The sequence below is a fragment of the Syngnathoides biaculeatus genome, chromosome 14 (assembly GCF_019802595.1).
Source record: "Syngnathoides biaculeatus isolate LvHL_M chromosome 14, ASM1980259v1, whole genome shotgun sequence".
Classification (NCBI taxonomy): Eukaryota; Metazoa; Chordata; class Actinopteri; order Syngnathiformes; family Syngnathidae; genus Syngnathoides; species Syngnathoides biaculeatus.
In genome coordinates this window covers 10,297,372-10,303,371 of record NC_084653.1, presented here as the reverse complement: position 1 = coordinate 10,303,371, position 6,000 = coordinate 10,297,372, and the positions used below count along the sequence as shown (strand labels likewise).

The window sequence follows — 6,000 nt, the reverse complement described above, 5'->3', positions numbered from 1 at the left end:
TTCACACCCATCCTTGTTCTGGTGTCTGCGTACTGTTTGGCGATTAGCTACAAATTGCTCATATTGAGTCACACAGAAGTGAGCATGCATACAGCAACGATCATTTTGGAGATAAAATGTCCCATCTTCACAGTCAAAATGTTAGATCACAGTGGCCAACAACAGTTGTGTTTGTTTGTTGTGTGCTTGTTGAGATAAATGAGCCTGCATGTTGTTCCTCCAATGTTTATGAATGATTGTGTGTGTGTGTGTGTGTTTGTGTGTGTGTGTGTGTGTGTGTGTGTGTGTGTGTGTGTGTGTGTGTGGTGTGTGTGTGTGTAGAAGCTTTGCTGATGGAGTTTGATTCTCACCACTGGGAAATCTGACTCCCACAATGCACTGGGAGCAACGCCAAATGAAGATGTGCAAGCAGCAAGGAACCTATCAAAGCTTGAAAATTGAACAACAAAAAGTGCTTTTCCATTTCCTTGCTGTTCATCCCGGCTGGGATCGGAAAGATCTCGCTATTGTTGTGCAAACCATCAGTATAAACCAGAGCCAAAACTCATTTCGGACTCATGTAGAAAGCACATTCTCGCAGATACTGACTCTGTAAAACGGATTAACACAGGTCACAAAGGAAAATGGGGACACCTGGCACTGCCATCCCCCCCCCCTTTTTTTTTTGTCTCTCCACAAATCCAGGTTGTTTTTCTGAAGTAAAACCAACACCTTTTCACTTTTTTTAAAAAAAAGAGGGATTATGGGGGATTTTTTTTTTTAAACTTACTTTATATACTTGGCAGCCATAAAAATGGCACCAGTCATGACGTTTTTTTCTTGGAATTCTAAGAGTTGGCGGATTTTTATTTTTTTAATACAGCTAATCATAAGACTAGAAGAGGACAGTGTGAAAGCTCAGAAGTGGCCATTTCAAGACGAAAAAGTGCTCCTAGGCAAGTGGGCCTCATTACGAGATGATCCAAGAATCACTGAGGTGTTACAACTCAGCGATGACATCACTTGGCACATCTGTAGCAACGGCGCTTTGGAGAAATCAGGAACGCATCCTAGGCTTCGACTGACACTTTTGAACGGTGTGCCAAAATCTACTTCCTAAATGCATGGCTTGTTTGTTTAGAATCGCATTGTTAAGATGCATAAGTGTTGGGAAAAGTTGATCAACCTCCTCATTTGAACAGAAAGGTGTCAAGGCTGGTGTCACGATGTGCCACTGTGAATTGATAACAAGCGATGACAATTGAAACACTTGAGCCAGACTTATGGCAGCAACATCGAATCTTGGTCTGAATCTAGAATGTGTGTATTGTTTGCAATCTCACAGTGGGGACAAGTGTTCCATTCACTGTCATTTTTCTTTGGTGGGACTGAAGAAAAAATGTCTTTCACCCCAAAACAGTCATTCAAAGTCCAGCCTAGTCTTGGCTTGAGAGATATTCAAAAGAAACCCCAAATAAAGAGAAAGAAGCTTATTGGGCCAATTAAATACGGTAAAATTTACTGTGGAACCAGAAACCTGAGGCTGGTTTTCCACAAGATCTTCTGAATCTGAGGGTCAAAGATCAGTAGTGTTGCGTCATCCCTGCGTCCGTTGGCCCAGTAGCCTCCTCCACACTCGCCTTCCAGTTCTGGTGACAGAGCAGCGTGCAAGACTGTGGCAGCACCTTCTGTAGGAGTCTGTGAACATAAAAAAAAAAAAAAAAAAAAAAAAATTATACAGTCGTACCTTGACATAATAGTTACATTTACATTTTTCGACACATTTAACACTATACCTACATTTTAATATCATTTCAGACAACATTGCCCCAAAAATAAAAGGCTTGCAGATGATAAAAAATAAGAAAAATGCACTGGAAATGTGGTGAAGACTCTTGGTAACTTCTACGAACAAACCAGGCTAAAGTTTGTTCCACCCCGACACAAAGATCGGAAACCATCCAGATGGATCAATTCAACATACTTCCTTGACGCCAATCACTACTTCCCAATTAGACTGCTTTGGTCCATTCTTGTGGCATTTTAGGGAGCTACAGAAAGAGCAAAATGATATGCAAATGATGTTTTTCTTTTCTTCTGCAACTAGCTGAGGATAGGTTCTATTGATAAAAAAACAACAGGTGAATTCATAAATAGAAGATCTCAGATAAGCAAGGGTCTACTATGTGCAATTTTTTAATGATCCCAATAGGTTTCCTACATGAGAATAATGAGAGACAAGTACAAATATGTTGTTTCCACAACACCAATAATGTTTTAACAGTACATTCACAATCATTTACATTCAATCCACATACAAATTAACACTGATTGGTTTTGAATGGAATTTTTAAAACAATTAACCATGATTTGAATTCTCAGCTCCTCTCTTGCTCATTTTGCAACATTAGAAACAGGTCACATGTGTCAGTTGGGGGTGCATAACACGCAAACACAATGACACTTAATTATTCATGCTTGAGTGAAAGTCAGTTTGTAACTGAAAAAGACTTACTGGAATGTGTTATTTCAAATTGAGCTTCCACTAAACCAGGGCATACCTTTCAGCCAGCCCGATGCCTTGTGCTAACTACAGTGTAAATATTATAATTTTTGCTCATACATATCAATCTCTGTTTAGTTGAATGATGTTGCATGTTAACACTGCAGCTGGGAGATAATTACTGCATTAAAAACTCCAGCTTCTTTGAATGCATCCTTATTATCATAAATCTTACTGTTTGAGACATAAGATGTTGTGACAGGCGAGAAAAACTGTTTGTGCATTGCAATGCTGGCGTGAACAGTGTATGTGTATGCGTATGCGTGTTAACAACTGGCATGCATGAGTGTGTGTGATTAATGTGTTTGTGTATGTGGGGCAGAACCATCCCAAAGGTTGTGCTCACAGGCAAGTCCCTGTGACAATTGCAGTTTGAGCTCAAACACGCACACAAGTCTCCTTACATTAAATCCCTAGAACAGTAACAGCAGCCTGTGGCCTACGCTTGAAGCTACGCAAGGATCGTTTTCAAATTTAACGCAAAGTGAGCGGGCTGCCTTGATTTTTATGAGCACTTTTTTTTTCCCCCTCTGACGGACTCACTTTGTGTATGTGTGCACATGTTCACATGTCTGAGTCATCTCCAGAAAAGAATAAATAAATACTGCCGATAGGCATATTGATTGTTTTTAACTCTGGTAGCATATTGAGAAATTGCACAATAAATAAACATCTGTTGAAGGAAAGTTAAATCTGTAGGCAGCAAGATTTCTTGAATTTATTATCATTATTTTAGAGACAAAGTGGAGTGTGGGATTGATTCTTGCTCAGTGATGGTGTTGATACGTGCCCTGCGACTGACTGGCAACGAGTTCAGTGTAGTTTCCCTTTTGCCTAATGTTAGCTACGATAGGCTAAATCACTCTCCTCTACCCCTTGTGAGGATTAGCGGCTTGGAAAATGAACATGGACAGATTTTTTTTCTGCAATTGGCTGGCACTGGTTCACGGTGTACCCTGCCTCCTGCCCAAAGATACCTGGGATAAGCTGTGGCTTTTGAGGACAAGTGGCTCACATAATGGATGATGGATGATTTTTAAAATGGATTTTTACAATATACTTATTGTAATAACCTTGCATGTCGGAAAGGGAAGCTGCAATCACCGATGCACTTCTCAGTGGTTTATTGAACACCGGGAGGGAGAACAGTGACAAAAAAAAGACAGAGCACACTCACTGCTGTCAGCCGCAGCTGTCGCCCAGACACTCACATGCAAATTTGTCATCACACAGCATCCACGTTTCTTAGGCACATGGATGTCTACATGGGTACTACAATTTATTTAGTATCTTGTGTACTGTACATTTTATGTTTCTGGTGTTTTTTTTTCGTTTGTTCACATTACATTTAAAATGTGTTAAGAATGTGTGTTATACTAAGCTGAAATATGTTTGAAGTTATATAAAAAAGGAATAGCAGATTTTCACCTGCAGCCCACCTTGAAAAGCAAGTGGGACACAAAACTGTGTATCAGGCGTAGGAGTGTCCAGAGGTGGCGGTACAGAGAGGTATCCAGCATACCAGGATCCACAGCGCATGAACTCACTGGAAAACCTCCTTGCTCCAGCTCCCAGTGGAGATGGGAGCTAAATAATAGCTGTGCCAGCTTACTGCGACAATAAGCTTCGTGGGCTGAATAGCACCGTCTGCGGAGGAAGAACACTGATAGACATTTACTCGTGTCGCCGCTTGCATATGACACGCTAGAGTGGGAAAAAATGCTAATTGTGTGAGGACCTACCTGCTATTCAAGTCATTCAATCGGATCTCGCTGTTGCGGTGCGCAGAGGAGGAGACGTTGACTATATGGGAGAAGATGCCAGATTTGCCGCTGAGCTTCAATGTGTCCAGGAGCAACCAGGTCAAAAAGAAGTGCCCCAGATAGTTCACACTGAAGTGCATCTCAAATCCATTCTCGGTACAACACTCACGAACTAGCATGACACCGGCTACACAAACAAACACACAAATGTGATCCACACTTGTAATGGTTAAATTCCCCTCAAGGGATGAACAAAAATACTTTTTTAAACTGTGATCATTAACAATGGATCATTAACAGTGCAGGGAATCGTGAACAATACATTAATAAAATGTCTGTTTCCTTCACCACAAATACAGTACACTTTGGCCTCTGTCTCACATTACATTTATACAGTGAAGAAAGTAAGTATTTGAATACCGTGCCATATTGCAAGTTCTCCCACTTCAAAATCATGGAGGGGTCTGAAATTGTCATCGTAGGTGCATGTCCACTGTGAGAGAGATCATCTAAAAAGAAAAATACAAAAATCACAATGTATGATTTTTTTTAACGATTTATTTGTGTGATACAGCTGCAAATAAATATTTGAACACTTGTCTATGAGCTTGAATTCTGATCCTCAAAGACCTGTTAGTCCGCCTTTAAAAGTCCACCTCCACTCCATGTATTATCCTGAATCAGATGCACCTGTGTGAGGTCGTTAGCTGCATAAAGACATCTGTCCACCCCATACAATCAGGAAGACTCAAACTTGTAACATGACCACAACCAAAGAATTGTCCAAAGACACCAAAGACAAAATTGTACAACTCCACATGGCTGGAAAGGTTTACGGAGAAATTGCCAAGCAGTTTTGTGAGAAATGGTCCTCTGTTGGAGCAACCATTAGAAAATGGAAGAAGCTCAATATGACGGTCAATCTCAATCGGAGTGGAGCCCATGCAAGATATCACCTCATGGGGTCTCAATGATCCTTAGAAAGGTGAGGAATCAGCCCACGACTACACGATAGAACGTGGTCAATGACCTGAAAAGACCTGGGACCAGCGTTTCCAAGGTCACTGTTGGTAATATATTGAGACGTCATGGTTTGAAATCATGCATGGCACAGAAGGTTCCCCTGCTTAAACCGGCACATGTTAAGTTTGCCAATGACCATTTGGATGATACAGACGAGTCATGGGAGATAAGTTTTGTGGTCAGATAAGACCAAAATGGAACTTTTTGGTCATAATTCCACTCACCGTGTTTGGAGGAAGACTAATAATGAGTTCCATCCCAACAACACCATCCCTACTGCGAAGCATGGGGGTGGTAGCATCATGCTTTGGGAGTGTTTTTCTGCACATGGGACAGCATGACTGCACTGTATTAAGCAGAGGAAGACCGCGGCCATGTATTGTGAGATTTTGGGGAACAACCTCTTTCCCTCAGTCAAGGCATTGAAGATGGGTCGTGGCTGGGTCTTTCAACATGACAATGACCTGAAGTACACAGCCAGGAAAACCAAGGAGTGGCTCCATAAGAAGCATGTCAAGGTTCTGGCATTGCCTGGCCAGTCTCCAGACCTAAACCCAATAGAAAATCTTTGGAGGGAGCTGAAACTCCGTATGTCTCAGCGACAGCCCAGAAACCTGTCTGATCGAGAGAAAATCTGTGTGGAGGAGTGGGCCAAAATCCCTCCTGCAGTGT

At 41.5% G+C, this 6,000-nt stretch overlaps 1 pseudogene; it reads right to left on the bottom strand.

Moving 5' to 3' along the window:
• Nucleotides 1-325: 325 nt before the first annotated feature.
• Nucleotides 326-6,000, bottom strand: part of LOC133512509 (dehydrogenase/reductase SDR family member on chromosome X-like) — a 44,786-nt pseudogene continuing 39,111 nt past the window's right edge.